Here is a 16,396-nt window from a genome sequence, read left to right on the forward strand (position 1 = left end):
GCCCCCAGTCCTGCGTAGCCTCTTTTGTTGTCTCCAGCCGCGCTTAACCTCCTTTGTTGCCCTTCATCTACTTTAGCCACTTCTCTTGCCCCTTTAGCCCTTTTCTGTTGCTCCCCAGTGCCTTTACTTGTCACCAAGCCCTGTCACAGGGAGGGCCCTCCCCCGTTTCACACATCCATTTCCCTGGCTCTGCTCCTATTTGGCCCTAAGAGCCAGGCCAGACCCCCAGGCTCAGCCCTGCCTCTATCCTTCCTATGAATTCCTTGGCTCTCCCAGGTCTACCCACAAGTAGCACTTGGCCATGATTTTAGCCAAGTGCAGGTACACTCAGCCTCCCACAGGTGGTGCCTGGCTGTAAAAGGGCCATGACAGAATATGTGCAGGGAAGCTGTCTTCCTCGGAGCAGGACGATTAGGCACGGCCAGTTCGGCACGGGCCGATTCGCCAAAAGGCTCCCGCGCCGAAATGGGCGCGGCCAACTGGCCGCACCGAACCGGCCCACGGCAAAACGGCTGCACCGAAAGGGGGTGTACCGTGCCTCGGAGCAGGACGATTAGGCGCGGCCATTTCGGCGTGGGTCGATTCGCCGCGACCGATTCGGCGTGGGAGCCAATTGGGCGCGCCCATTATGGCGCACCCAATTCGGCGCTGCGACGTTTGGCCGCGGGGATGTTTTGGCGCGGGGTGGGGGTTACAGTATTTTTTAATGTGAATTGCACAAATGCTTTAGAGTATTTTTTATTGTGAATTGCCCGAATGCTTTGTTATTTTTTTGTCTTTTATCAATTGTTCAATCATGGGAGTTAAATATAAAACTTTTGCTACCCAGGACCAAGGCCAGTTTGGTCTTGTGATTAAGTTCCAAGCCTCACAATCTTGCAGGCCATGGTTCGTGGCTGGGCTAAAGCTTTTAATTTTATTTATTTGTAAAATATCACATTATTTTTATTTAAAAGGGGAAATTAACGAAAGGTTCAGTTTATCCACAAACCATGGCCTGCAAGACTCTGGGGTACAGAACTTAACGCAAGGCCACTACCTTCGAGGTGGTAGCTGGGAGGTGGTAGTGAGCAGGGGGTGGAGGAGCGAGGTGGTAGCTGGCAGGTGGTGGGAGGTGGTAGTGGGCAGGGGGTGGAGGAGAGAGGTGGTAGCTGGCAGGTGGTGGGAGGTGGTAGTGGGCAGGGGTGGAGGAGCGAGGTGGTAGCTGGCAGGTGGTGGGAGGTGGTTGTGGGCAGGGGGTGGAGGAGAGAGGTGGTAGCTGGCAGGTGGTGGGAGGTGGTAGTGGTCAGGGGGTGGAGGAGAGAGGTGGTAGATGGCAGGTGGTGAGAGGCAGTAGTGGCCAGGGGATGGAGGAGAGAGGTGGTATCTGGCAGGTGGTGGGAGACTGTTCAATCATGGGGGTTAAATGTGTACTTTTGCTGCTCCAGGCACAAGGCCAGTTTGATCTTGTGAATAAGTTCCAAGCCTCACAATCTTGCAGGCCATGGTTTGTGGCTGGGCTAAAGCTTTTAATTTTATTCTATTTGCAAAATATCACATTATTTTATTTTTCAAATAGAATAAAACCAAAAGCTTTAGCCCAGCCACGAACCATGGCCTGCAAGATTGTGAGGCTTGGAACTTAACCACAAAACCAAACTGGCCTTGTGCCTGGGGCAGCAAAAGTTACATATTTCACTCACATGATTGAACAGCCTAATAAAAAAAAATAATAATAATAATAAAGCATTTGGGCAATTCACAATAAAAAATACTACACTTCACGCCAGTCACTTGACCCCAAATTTTTTTCAAATGCAACACGTTTTCAGGCAGAATTCCTGTCAACGTGCTGCATTTGAAAATAATTATGCTTTTAAATTTGGCGTGAGGGAGTTTAGACGTGGCTGCAATGTCAGCTGCGTCCAAACGTCCCTCGCGCCAAATCGGCGGCGCCAGAAAGGCTCCCGCGCCGAAATGGGCGCGGCCCGCGGCGAAACAGCCGCGCCGAAAGGGGGTGTACCGGTCTGCCTGCTAAAGCAGGACAGCTACCACCCGACCCCAATTGTGTGTAGGCGTGTTATAAATGCCATATCATATATCATATCAATTAGCACCAAGGTCAGGTGCGGGTGCCCATCAGGGTGCTCATAACATGGGTCTCACAATCAAATAATGCACGATGAGCAACCTCACTTCTGCTTGCACCCGCCCATCCACTACCCTCCCTCTCTCTGACACTTCCCCATCTGCTCTCCTCCCCCCCCCACCATAATTTCCTGTCAGTTACGGTACTACTCTTCCGCCCCCCATAAAGCCGTGGACCACCATGGAAATAGAAGAGGGGCTCTGTGCAGATCGCCGCTTTCTATTTCCAGTAAGTTGGGTGAGTATTTGTTTGAAACAATGGAGTGAAAGCCTCCTCGCTAATGGGGGAGTTCAGCCCCATACTTCCCCCCTACTCCCTTCCTATCTGTGCATTGAAGTCAGAGCTCTCCCCTCCATGCCCCTCTCATGAGGACCCGCATGCATAATGCCCCCTGAAACCACTCCTGTACAGCCCGCCCCACCCTCCCCCCATTGCACCCTCCCCGTGATCTCCTTCTTGCTATTCCTGTCCTCTACTGTGCTCCCCTTCCTGGCTTCAGGCAGCAAACACTGGATATAGAAAGTGGACAACACTTTCAGCGACCCTGTGTTCCCTTCGCGGGTCAGTCAGTGATGTAACCAGAGGAAGTTTTATTTACAGTGTGCTGGCTGGATGAGAACCATACCACATTCGACCTTGATGGGTGAGAAAAACTATATGTTTGCAAGGCTCGTGATGAATGGAAGTGCTTAAAGTGGCAGTCAAAATCGAGCAAAGGCTCTTTTACGAGGTGTGGCCGGAAAAGGCGTGGCCTAGTAGGGGCTCAGCGCAACAGGCCTCACACTTTTTCGGTCACGCAAGCCACGGCTCGATTTTGCAAAAGGCGTGGCCAGCATGCGGAATTCAGGTAGGAGGTTTGAGGGTGATGATCACTGCATCAAAGTGGTGCCTGGTGGGATTCAGCAAACAATGTAGAAAGAAAAGGCAGGGCTTTATTTCTAAAGCCTGAGGCTCTTGATTATACAGGAGAGCCTCAGGTTTTAGAGTTAGGTAACCCAGGCAGGGCCCGATCTCAGACACAATTTTCAGAGACTGCCGGGGCTCAGCCCCGTCGAGCCCCAGCCCACTAAAAGCCCTGATATATGTTTTGTTTCGTGCAGGTGGCCATTGTAGGTCACACCCATCAGACTTTCACCACGCCATCTTTCTAGAGCACCCACCTCCCCCTCGATGTCCTATTCCACTTAAAGGACTGCTCACATGCCCCATCTATCTTGACTTCCCATGCCAATAGTTTTGTCTCAAACGCAGGACTTGCAGCACCACCTTATGGACAAAAGTGAACATGTGTTTACATACAACCGTTATATTCGTATTTTGAAAACATACCAGACATCCTCAAATCGTAGGTGAAATGTTACGTACTACTGCTGAACTTTCCAGTGGAGTTACCAAGGAAACATGTTTCTGTCATAACGTCGGTGCGAAATATCTTCTTGAGAGCAATGCGTTGTGCGTTTTTCCAGTGCCTGCTGCTTACGCGTAGCATATCATTGCTGGCCGATTAGCGGGTAGTAAGTACACTGGCACTGTGTAAAGAGAGGTGGGTAGCAGGGTCGGATTGGCCCCTAAGCCTTTCGCCCCGTGGCTGGGGCGAAATTGTCCCTGGAGTGTGGGGGCCGGTTTCAGCCCACTCCTGGGCCGGTTTAAAATATAAAAATGTAAATGTTTTTATTTTCACATTCTTTTTTTTCTCAAAAAGCCTTTCTTCATTCTTAGTTCGATAAATAAGTAACAACACAGGTTGGTTGTTATTGTATGCATATTTGTTTTATAACAAAGAGCTTAATCGTAAGTGCTATACAATAACATATTATCATTTGGCCTTGGAAGTCTGATTGCATTCACAGTAATTTGACAATATGGATCTATACACACAGATATTAATGATACAGATGGTGATCCATTCTTATATGATATGAGATGGCATTTGTAACGCGCCTATACACAAGTGTTTCAAGGCGCGATGAGGCGGGGGGCAAGGGGAGACAGACAACGATCCTACTAGGCCAGGTGTCATTCAGATCGCGCAAGGGTAGAGGGAAAGGGAAAAGTGCAGTACAGGGTTAGTAGAATACAAGATAAATAATAAGGGCCAGCTGGTGGCAAGTGCAAGGTAAGTGCAGAAAAGTGCTGGGAGGAGGGGCTGTAGGGATACAGAGACAGTCCCGCGGTGCAGGGGTTGCCAGGGAGGCAGTGCAGGGAAGAGTGGCTGGGCCAAGGACCGAGATCGGTGAGTGGCCCAGTTGCAGATTCAGCGCAGTTTCAGTGATTTCAGCAGGGGGGAGGGGGAGAGAAAGCAGAAGCAAAGAGGAAGGTTTTGAGGTGCTCCGGAACCGGAGATGGTTCTCCTCAAGTTTCAGGGAGGCAGGAAGGCTGTTCCAGAGGGAGGACCCTGCTGCGGAGAGAGATCTACCCCCAACTCGTTGCTTGGAGAAGCGGCTGACCCTGAGGGAGTTGGAGTCGGAAGAGCGAAGAGCACGAGATGGAAGATATTTAGGAAGAGAGAGTTGAAGGTATTTTGGCCCAAGGTCCCAAAAGGCCGTGTGGACAATGCAGAGGGTTTTGAACTTAATCCTCGCAGTCACTGGGAGCCAGTGCAGAGATTTCAGTCCTGGAGAGATACGGTCCCTGGGCTTGAGGCCAAGGACAAGTCTCGCAGTCCTGTTCTGGATGAGTTGCAAAGGGCGGAGAGTAGAGGCAGGCAGATTTAGATAGAGGCTGTTACAGTAGTCCAGTTTCGAGAGAACCAGAGCTCTAGAGACAGTGAGCTTCTGGGGGAAGGAGAGGAAAGCAAGGATACCTCTGAGGAGGTGTAGCTGATAGTGTGACTTCTTAGAGACGTCAGATATGTGTGGAGAGAAAGAGAGTGTGGAGTCGAAGATGCCCCCGAGGTTTTTTGCAATGCAGGTAGGAGCAGGAAGAGGGCCAAGAGAGGCCGGCCAGAGAGCAGCAGGGAAGGAGGGAGTGGGTGTGCCGATGAGTAGAATCTCAGTCTTACTGGCATTAAGGCAGAGGTCGTTAGTGAAATCATAACAACTTTGTTTGTAGTGTACTTAACAACAATGCCTTTTGATGTCACTTCCTGTTTTCTCGAGGGGTGAAAGGTTGTGTTTCATTGCTTCCCAGGATGTCACTTTGCAGTGGGGTCAAATGACATCACTTCAGGTGATGTCATCAGAGGTCAAGGGCCGTGAGGCGAGGGGTGGGCCACTTTTTTTTGGGTGACCGGGCTTATTTCTTGTCCCAGTCAGACCCTGCTGGGTAGTTCGCACAGAAGTCTTTCTTCTTCTGTTTCCAGGCAGCGTGCCGCCATCCCGGTGACTGAGGGCTGGCTCGCGTCATGATGCATTTGACTAAGGCAGCTCTTCGCAGATATCTGGCGGAATGCACGAGCCCGCTGGCAGGCCATTGACCGGCCCCTGCCGTTGCCCCCGCGCCCACCCCCAGAGACATCCGCGGCTCTGCTTTCGCACCTCAGGAGTAGCCGCCGACAAAGGCAGCGCTTCACGGCTGGCTGCGCTGCGTTATTGGCAATCAGCATAGGCCGCCTCTTTACGCGCTTAATCAGCGATCATAAAAAAACAGCAATAAAAATCTCACATTTAAAAGGAAAAATGGAAGCCGAACATTTCGCAGAAATTGCTCCTTGATTTCCACTGACCTCTGCGGATAAAAAAAATACGAAAAGACAAAGCCGGCACTACATCTGTAATCTGCATGCGGAATGCCATCCTGCCAGCCCGCCCGCTGCCTAAAAGGGGCGATCTCGCATACTTCTGCATTTACACCATCCCCTCTCTGTCAGTCTCCGCGCTGCGCATTTGGCATCGCATTGCTCTAGCCAGCTCAGTAGGTGGGGCACCTGCTGAAGAGATTTGCGTGTTGCCTGCAGGCCAATGGGTCGGCTCCCAGCGGGGTACCCATCACTGCTTGATAAAGTGAGCGAGATCGAGTTCGGGAATGGTGTTCAAGTGCCAAGAGACCATTCGGCGCGTGCTGCGTGCTCTAGACATGGATGGCATTGTGTATTCTAAACGCACTCAGATGCCGAGAGATCTAAATTCCCTGGCGGGGAGAGTGATTTCTGGAGGTTCTCTCCTTCTTTCCAAGTGTGGCATTGTGCTGGGGCCCCCTAATGCAGACACGCACACACGCACACTCCAGAGACAGGAAAAGGGTGTGGATGCACAAACTAAGAAGCCGTCCCAGTAAGATTTGGGGTAAGCAAGACTATATCTGCATTTATTGGTAAAGAGGGCTGAATGAGGAAGGGAGAGCCTGGCTGGGACACATCACCTATGCCGGCCTTTTAGGTGCTACTCCCTTCGAACCTTATCTTGGAGGGGCTGTGTTGCAGAGTCCCCTCTTCTTAACCTGCACGAGCCAGTTCGTGCCCAGACCTGCAGGCGCTGCCTCAAGGGCGGCTGAAGATGTGTCAGGGCTTGTGGGGACCCTTTTCAACATGACCTTTGCGGGCCTCCTCACGCATAGGTGAGACAAACAGCCTGAGGCACCTATAGGGGGGAGCTACATTATAATGGAGATAAAAGAATGCAAAGGGGTGCAGGGCTTAATAGCTGCAGAATGTCAAGAGACAGGCAGCTAGCTGGAGCTGTAATACTAAATGTCCACGGAATAGCTCTCAATCAGTCTTTGTCAGCACGGGGCTAATGGAGATGAAACTGGAGTAAAAAGGCAACGAGGTGATAATAATATTGCTGATTACTGCAAGAGTCCAGAGGGAGGTCAAGGCCTGAGGGGGGCGGGGGGGGGCAACAAAAGCAGCCTGTAATGTGAGCTGCAAAGGTGAATTATAGAAGTATATTTCTCTGTCACGCTCTGAAACACTTGTGTACTATGTCGTAAGACTGCCAAGATGGGAGCAGCTACCAGGGCCCCCCTGAGGTTTGGGGCCCATTTCAACCGAAAAGGTTGAAAGGATCTGACGCTGCCCCTGATCTCATCTCATGGCCATAAAATGAGACCTGAGAATCTTTCTGTGGAAAACAGGTCTCACAAAAGGACTAGAAAAGCCCTTGTCTCTTAAGAAGCAACCATCCCCTGCTACAGACTGCCAGATAGCATCAGGCACCAAGATGTCGGCCTTTTCTCCCTGGCTGCGGGTCTCACTTCCGCTCCTGAGGATGTTGGCACCAGCCCAAACCCCTGGCTCATTGGCGCATGGGTGCGGCCTTGTGGGGTTGGGAGAAGCCCAGAGCAACCTCCTATAATATTCCTATGGCAACCCTGTTAGCAGGTTGGAGTAACAACACAACCTATCTGGTACCAGTTCCATAATGTTTGATGCCCAATTGCCCTGCCAACTGAGGGGCACCCTGTTACATGCCCCACGACACATGCTTTCATCCATTTCTGATATGTATTTACAACAAAGTGCCGGCATAGGGTGTAAGGTCAGCCAATGAGTGTTGGAGGATTCTAATAGAGGAAGAGAAAACACATATCATCTTGGCCTTATCAACATTTTTTATACTAATCTTTGCAAAACTCGATATACTGTCAACGCAGAACAAGACAAGCATGCGATCTGCGGAATTCTCAAGCAAGGGAAGGCGATAGCAATGACATGTGTTAAGCACATTCAATGTTTCCCTTTTCTCTTTTCTATTAACAACCTTTTACATTGTTTTCTATGGATTGTTCTGTTTATACGTGAATTCCTGATAAGTGGTTGGCTAAAGGTTTTCCATGTGGCAAACGACCGTAAGCCAATAATAAAAAATAAAAAAATAATAGGCAGACACTTTTCACTCTGCTTGACCTGCCATGGCGCAGTCGACCAATCCTTCTTTGGTGATGGGAGAAAGCCACCAACACCTGTCACCAAACAACTCCCAATTATGGGGGAAAAACATCTGCAGCAACCAGGGACTTCATTTAGGGGTCGCCAGGGGTTGCACCTGCGACCCCTGAGCTCCCTACTGCTACCCGCATTGTCTCCCTCCCTACCCCTAAACAAAAGTGTATTTTTCTTCTTTTTTTAAAAATTGAAACTGCTAGGCTGTGGCCAGCACCATGTGGCTCTTCGTTTCTGCAGTGGCTGGCTGTCTTGTTCATACCTCTTAAACAAAGCAGGGGGATCACCAAGTGTAACACTTTGAGCAGTGCCCCTAAATTAGAAAGAATCAGAATAACAAATAATGTGTCTTTCTGGAATTTTGTACAATAATTGCTAGGCTCATTAAAGGTTTATTTCAAGCACACATCAGGGGGTGAGTCACACATTTAGTCTGTTCTTAAGCACCTCAAAACTACCTACAATGCAGACAAAAACTACCAAAAGCATTTAGAGTAGAATAAGCATCAATTTCAGACTATATATTTTGCTTTTTGCAAGTTGCAGTTATAGCATTTTTTTTTCTGCCGCTGTCTCCGTTACGATCATCACAAGACATTTCATCTCAGTGTCCTCAGTCACTTGACAAAATCCTTGTGCCTAAAAGCTTGTGTACAGTGTAGACATGTTTGACCATAGCACATAAAGCGGCCCTTAATTTTATTATGCCACAATTAAGGCTTTGCTGTAATGTGTCTATCTTTCCTATCTCCATGGCATGCGGTTCAGGATGTTTGTTTGCATGTATGAGTGAACAAGTGCCCAGAGTACGGGATTCCGTGTGAGTGCACTGCTTTCCCTGTGCTACTCTAAATCCTTTAATACACAGTTATGAACCCTCTCACTTGTATATATTTTACCAACCTCTGAAGCCTGACAAGTAGATCCTTGCAGGCTTGACATGTGCCCAAATTTGCCCCATACCAGCAGATGAACTGGCCTGCTGTTAAATCGCAGTTACCAGTTTAATGGTATCCACTGCAGAGTGTAATTTGCTTTCTGACTTTTGGAACATTCAAATATGTAATTGCTCATTTTACTATAGCCAGTAAGGCAGGTTTAGCCGGTAATATAACTCAGTTAATTGAGCGCTTGCTGCTGCAATGTTTATGTGATCTGCAGGTTGCAGGTTCGAATCCCGGTAAAGTCAGCTCAGCCTTTCATCCTTCTGTCCTTCTGAAGTAGATAAATAAGTACCAACGCAGGTTGGGTGATTCTGTATTTATATTTGTTCTATATAAAGCGCTTAAGCGTAAGTGCTACCTAGCATTTGGTCTTGAACGTCTGCTTGCATTGACAGCAATATGGTAATATGGGCTTATACACACATATATAAACAATACATATGGTGATCAATTCTTGTATGAAATGTTTATCACATTATAGTGATATTGTAACCATATTTTTCGTAGTATACTTAGGAACAATGCTACGTGATGCCTCTTCCTGTTTTGTCAAGGGATAAAAGGTTGCGTTCCATTGCTTCCCGTGATGTCACTTCGGGGTGTGGTTGAAGGACCTAACTTCCTGTAATGTCATCAGATGTGGTCGTGTGATGTCACTTCTGCTACCCCTGGCATTTTGGTGAAATTACTTCCCTGGCAGCAACATTACTGAAAGTGTGACAGATACACAACGGCAATGGAGCAGTTTGGCCTGCAGAGGACACACTTTGGCATTACAGTAGGTTTAATGAGGTCTAAGGGATGCACACAGGCAATGAGTTTGCAGACCACACCACCAGGGGGCGCTTTTTAAATGGCAGAGGTGATCCGCAGGGATTGGGCCGGGCGCATTACGCAGTTTATCATAGCAGGGCGTGCAGCAGGCAATTTGGCAAATTGTGATGGGCCGGTCTTTAGTGCTGCCACTGTGCTTGGAAACATATTTCTTTTTTTCAAAAAGGGATAAAACACCAGGGTGATCTTGCAGGTTGTGTACACTGCCGCAGGTACACACACAGGCTTATTTGTTTTTTTATTTTTGAGCAACATTCTGCTTATCATCACATTGCACCCGTGAATTTGTAAGGAGGGCACACAAAAAAAACAACAACACAGATAAAGATGGAACACAACAGAAGCAAGTTTGAGCTAGCGGCCTCTAGTGGCAACCTTCCAGCTCCCCTGGACCTTCATTACAGAAACATTGCATACAGACGGAAATCGTGAAAAAGTAGATTCCTTAAACACAACAAATACAATATTATATAATTAACCAATAAGCAGTCTAAAAATGAACAAAAAGAATGGGTATGCAGGCAGATCAAAATAGATTAATGCAGCTTCTAATCGCTAGGGTCTTTTGAAGGAAATCGATTTTGGGATGTATTAATAATGTTTATTAAATCATCCTCATGACAAGACGTATATATATATTAGTATGTTGCAAAAACCAAACAATGCTCTATTTTCTACATTGTACTTTTCCTTTGGATTATCACAAAACAATCTAACTTCAAATATCTGAAACTGATGGTATGAGTCTAAACCGGGTGTGACAGTGGCATCTACAGGGCCAAAGCAGTATTGCCACTCACTATCATTTGACTTTTGGCATGGGCAAATCAGGTTAGGGTGCCCGGATATAGCAATCGCTCAAGGGCAGTTTTGGGACCTTGCTGGGGTTGAACCCCAGTTAGCTCCTCCCCACTTAAAGACTTGATCCAAAGTGATTATCATAGGTAAATGTGTTGACTTAAACATTTCTATCCATCCCTTTCCTGGTCTTTCCTGAAGAAGACCAGGAAACTGTTCATGGCCGAAACATGTTGCAATCAAGAAGCTATGTTGCGATATTAGTTTTTTCCCCCTGCTTTATGCAGAGTATATTACTCTGTCTCTTTAGGCCAATTTACACTGTGGCAATGTTCTGGTACTGCTTTTTTTTGCTCACAGACCACATTGAGCTATTGCTGTTGAAGCTTCTGTGCTCACCATTCTTGCGTTCTATTGTCTTACTAGAGCTCTCGAGGGAGCGTCATCAAATCTCTGGAGAACTTTAGGTTATTTATAATGTGCTTTATAGCCAGAGGTTTCTAAGGGCGGACCTAGGGATCGAACCTGTGTTGGTCTGTGCCGTCTTGTTTGCCCCTCAGCTATCCACCCGAGTCGCCCGACACAACGCAGAACAATCCCAGAATCAGCTCTTAGTGATATTTCAAGCAAAGCCTATCCCAAGACCTGTAGGTATTAGAAGACAAATGAAAGGGCCTTTAATGCCTCTGTCCTATTTTTTAGCGTGACGGGTCTCTGTCTGATGTGGCTTCGTCTCATGATTGTATGACACATGGACAGTTGTGACTTGCTTCCTGAGAACCCAGAGGTTTGCTTCACAGCGCGCCACCCGATATATCCCACAGGAGCCCAATCAGATTGAATAAGTCAGTCCTTCAAACGCCTTTCTGAAGTGATAACTCTCTAGATGATTGGGAGATAATATATGGTATGTGTTGAAATGAAAGTCGAGCGTCAGCCCTTCCCGCTGGGTGAGTGCAATCTTGAAAAGAAGGCTACTGGTTGATTTCTTTCCCCTGTTTTTATTTTTTTATTTTTATTGCCATGCTGCTGGAGGTTGGAAGCATTTTTTGTGGCATTTTCGGGGCACCTTTGTTTATTGAGCGGAAGTAGTGAGATTGGCAGGTGCACAGCAGAGAAAGTCTGCATAAGAGGGAAAGAGGATGAACACGAGGATGGGAGAGGGTGAACAAGAGTGAGATAGTGTGCAAGAGTGAGAGAGTGTGCAAGAGTGAGAGAGTGAACAAGAGTGAGATAGTGTGCAAGAGTGAGATAGTGTGCAAGAGTGAGACAGTGTGCAAGAGTGAGAGAGTGTGCAAGAGTGAGAGAGTGTGCAAGAGTGAGAGAGTGTGCAAGAGTGAGAGAATGTGCAAGAGTGAGATAGTGTGCAAGAGTGAGAGAGTGTGCAAGAGTGAGAGAGTGTGCAAGAGTGAGAGAGTGTGCAAGAGTGAGAGAGTGTGCAAGAGTGAGAGAGTGTGCAAGAGTGAGAGAGTGTGCAAGAGTGAGAGAGTGTGCAAGAGTGAGATAGTGTGCAAGAGTGAGATAGCGTGCAAGAGTGAGAGAGTGTGCAAGAGTGAGAGAGTGTGCAAGTGTGAGAGAGTGTGCAAGAGGGGGAGTGGGAGAGGTGTGTATGCGTGTAGTTCTGTGTGAGATGTTTTCTGTGAGAGGAGGTGTGTTTGAGAGGGAGGTGTGTGTAAGAAGAGGTGATTCTGTGTGAGAGGATGTGTGTGTGTGAGAAAGAAAGACAGAGACACGGGGCGAGAGAGAGAAGGGGCATGCGGGAGTGGTTGAGAGTATGAAAGCACGAGCATGTGGGAGACAGTCAGAAAAAGTTGGGCAGTGAGCAAGTGGGTGAGAGAGAGCCAGTGCACGTGAGAAAACGATTGGGGTGACAGAGCAAGTGGTGGTGAGAGAGCGAGTGTGTGTGTCAGAGGAGAGTATAGATCAGTGAGCGAGAGAGAGTGGAACAGAGCGGGTACAGCAGGGAGTTAAAAGGGAGTACTCACTAAAACAAAAATAAATTATTTTGCCCGATATCCTCACATGCAAAATCACTGCTGAGGGGGTGTTCGTGTTTGCCCAGCCCCAATTTCACATGCTCGTGTCTGCCCGGCCACTTTACTGTGACATTTCACAGATGTTTTGCGGCCTGACTGAATTCATTTCAGCTACATTTTCAGCAATTTCCCAGAGTGCACATTCACGACAAACTGGACGGTCTGATTTATTTCTGAGATCTTTTAAGCACGAAACAATCTTTACAGGGATAGAGGAGCACCTTAAGAGAAAGTATGAGGCAACAATGACCTAGCTGTTTCTGTCACCAGGGAAAAGCGACAGTTTCTGTGCTTTGTCCATGGTGGGCCAATAGTAGCCATGCGTTGTGCATGATATTTACTGGTTATAGGTCAAAGGTTCGAATGAAAAGGATCAAATGACAAAAGGGTCGAATCAAAAGGACCGAAAACAAAAGGGTCGATTATTTTTTTTTAAATTTATTTTGGGGGGGTTCCCCTCAAACTGCCTTTTTTTGTGGTAAAAAACACTTTTTTTTCCTATACGGAAACACAAAAAAAAATTCGACCCTTTTGTTTTAGGTCCTATTGACTCGATCCTATGGCATTTGATCCTTTTGGATTCGAACCTTTGACCGGACACCATATTTACTGTGTTGCAGTTTTCCATAGTCGGACATGGAGGACCACGACTCTTCCATGGTATTTGTCATGGCATTCTGTGGTTTCTCCATAGATGTCCAGGACTGTCCATGATCTCTACCAGGGTGTTTTAGGGTTTCTCCATAGACAGCCATGGATTAGCATTCATTGTACATGACATCTACCAGGATTTTCCATGGCTTATCCCTGGATGACTGTGACTTATTCTTGATACCTACCAGGATGTGATGTGGTTTCTCAATGGATGACCACAGCTTTCCCATGATATTTACCAAGGTGTTGCATGATTTCTGCAAGATCTGCCATGTTTGACCACTACTGGTCCGTGATATCTACCAGAATATTCCATGGTTTCTCCATGGATGACCATTAACCATCCATGATATCTACCAGCACTGTTCATGGTTTCCCTATTGATGTCAATGACCTGTATATGATATCTACCACAATGCCCAGTGGTTTCTCAATTGAAGAGCATAGCTTGTCAATGCTATCTTCCAAGGTGTTACATGATTTGCCCATGTTTGGCCATGTATGACCATGACGTGTTCACAACATTTACTATGCTGTTCTGGGATTGCTCCATGCATGACCATGAGTTAACCATGTTGTCTACCAGGGTGTGCTCTGATTTCTGCATGGTCAGCCATTTATGGCCTCGACATACCTATGATATTTACAAGGGTGTTCTGTGGTTTGTCCATGGACGACCATGACATATCCATAATATCTACCAGGGTGTTATGTGGTTTCCCCATGGTCAGCTATGTATGACTGTGACTTGTTAATGATATTTACATGGGTGTTCTGTGATTTCTCCATGGATGAGCATGGCTTGTCCATGGTCCATGATATCTGCCAGGGTGTTCTCTGAATTCTGCATGGTCAGCCATGATTTTTACAAGAGTGTGTCTTGGTTTGTCCATGGATGACAGCAACTTTTCATAATATCTACCAGGCTGTTCCATGGGTTTTCCATAAATGACCATGACTTGCCCCTGTTCATATCAGTGTGTCTGTGCTTCTACATATTCAGCTATGTATCACTGGGACTTGTTCTGTGATTTCTCCATGGGGGACCATGACTTGTCAATGATATCTGCCACGGTGTTCTCTGAATTCTGCATGGTTAGCTATATCTGACCACGACATACCCATGATATTTATAAGAGTGTTTCTTGGTTTGCCAATGGATGACAGTGGTTTTTCATAAAATCTATCATGGGTTTGCCATAAATGACGATGGCTTGTCCATGATACTATCAGGGTGTCTGTGGTGTCTCCATGTTCGGCCATGGATGACCATAAGGTTTCCTTGACATCAACTAGGATGTTCAGTGGTTTTTCCAATGACTTCTCCATTAAATGTAGCAAGATGTTCTGTGATTTCTCTATAGTTGGCTATGGATGGCCATGATTTTTTGATGGTATCTAGCTGGGTGTTACAAAGAGAAGGACACATAGGGTACGTTGTGCAAGCTCCTGTAAGAGCAGGATGCTGGGTGCCCACGGGGAAAGAAGGCAGGATCTATCTGCTTGCAAGGAAGGTTTGAAGGCAATACAACTTAAGTGTGTTCCTGTAGGGCAACTGGCTTTATGTTACTCAGTGAACAGACAGGACTTTTCTTTCTATGAGCTGCCTGGATACTGACATAGGGGCCTCCGAGTACCTCACACAATGTCCTTTCCATGACACAGAACAGAACATGTGCCCAGCACTTTAGATACATTGCACGTAGCCTTTGGGACATGTACCTGCAGACTACGCATGTGGAGGGATTGGGCGGGAATCCTCTGTGATCTCTCGGTAAAGGATATTTTAAGAGTCCTCGGCGGTGTAAAGGTGTAAAGGGTATCCCACTAATAGCAGCGCATCTTTCTTGGTCAGTGCTCTGATTGGGCTCCATATTCTGAGCTGCAGCTGAACACAGAGCAAGATCCAAATGGGGTTCAGCGCTAAGTGCCCCTTCCCTTCACTTGGAATTGCCATCCGCATTCCTCTTTTAATGTGGACTGCGAACCTGACAATTCCAGGCCAGATGGACCATTGCCACGGGTGCTCCTAGAAGAACAGCACCCCCACATGTCCCCCAAAAGACACTCAACATACTCCTCAAGTCTCACACTCGAAAGTTAAGTCCGTTTTTGGAAAATACTACCGGCCGCATTGATTCTCGCAGATTTAATATTATACAAACACCACAGAGCATTAGAAGCAAATCAATACAATCATTAACTCGTAAACAGTCCTTACATTCCTGCTGGGAGATGGAGCTTGCTGCCAACAAACCTGATGCGAAATCTGCAATACAAATAATGTTTTCTTTGCACAGAGTTGCTGCTTTTTCTTAGTGTCTTTCTATGCTGCCGAGCCCCCATACACACAGGGGACAAGTGTGAGCTTCTGTTCCTCGAGTCCTTTCAGCTGGGACCCTGACCCCCACTTGCACATTGACTGGACAGCCACTGGCGAGTGAGTAGCGACCGTCGGTTTACCACATGGCCACTGATGCGCTGGCCCCACCCCGAGACCTTTTCCCACAGTCTCCGCAGATGCCCCAGCCCTCTGGCCACCTGTGTGTGGCTCACCTCCCTTCTCCTGAGGAGGGTGGATTCGGTGTGTCCTTAGGGTCCGGCTGGAACCAGCTGGCCATGGTAAGGCACATTAAATATCCCGGGCTGCAGGAGCTCATTCTCTTTGTTGCCCGGCCACCAACAGCCAGCCACCCACCCTCCCATCTCAGTCACATGAATTTGGTTTGAACGGAAGGTTTGTCTATACCAGAATATTGAGTTTAGGGAACGCCATGTACAAGGTATTGCTAATACCCCAGCTGACGCTCTCTCTCGTTTTCATTGGAAAAGGTTCCAAAAGGCCCCTCCGAGGGCATAACAACAGGGGATGGAGATCAGAGCAGAACGCTGGCAGCTGGTCTTGTGACCCGATGGAACCTAGAATGCACAAAAATGGTGCTGGGAGAGCAAGTGGAGAAATTTCTCATTTGGGCACACAAGGAAGGGGGAACGAGGAGTTGGGTAGGAAAATTGGAAGGACCTAGGAAGGAGGGTCGCAAGCCCCTTGATTTTGTGGTATTGGCAAGACGAGACTGGGGCACTGCAAGGGATATGTTCAAACGGTATTGAAGTGACACTTTTCAGGCCGCATATGCAATTGCATTTTTTGGGGCACAATGAGTGAGTGAGCTGGTCGCAA

General features: G+C 47.5%; 1 protein-coding gene across 2 annotated transcripts in view; it reads right to left on the reverse strand.

Annotated features, from left to right (window-relative positions):
* Positions 1-16,396, reverse strand: part of CHRM2 (cholinergic receptor muscarinic 2) — a 954,551-nt gene that overhangs the window by 915,685 nt on the left and 22,470 nt on the right. The window lies entirely within an intron of this gene.

Source organism: Ambystoma mexicanum, chromosome 12 (genome assembly GCF_040938575.1).
Source record: "Ambystoma mexicanum isolate Mex_15411 chromosome 12, UKY_AmexF1_1, whole genome shotgun sequence".
NCBI classification, from domain to species: domain Eukaryota; kingdom Metazoa; phylum Chordata; class Amphibia; order Caudata; family Ambystomatidae; genus Ambystoma; species Ambystoma mexicanum.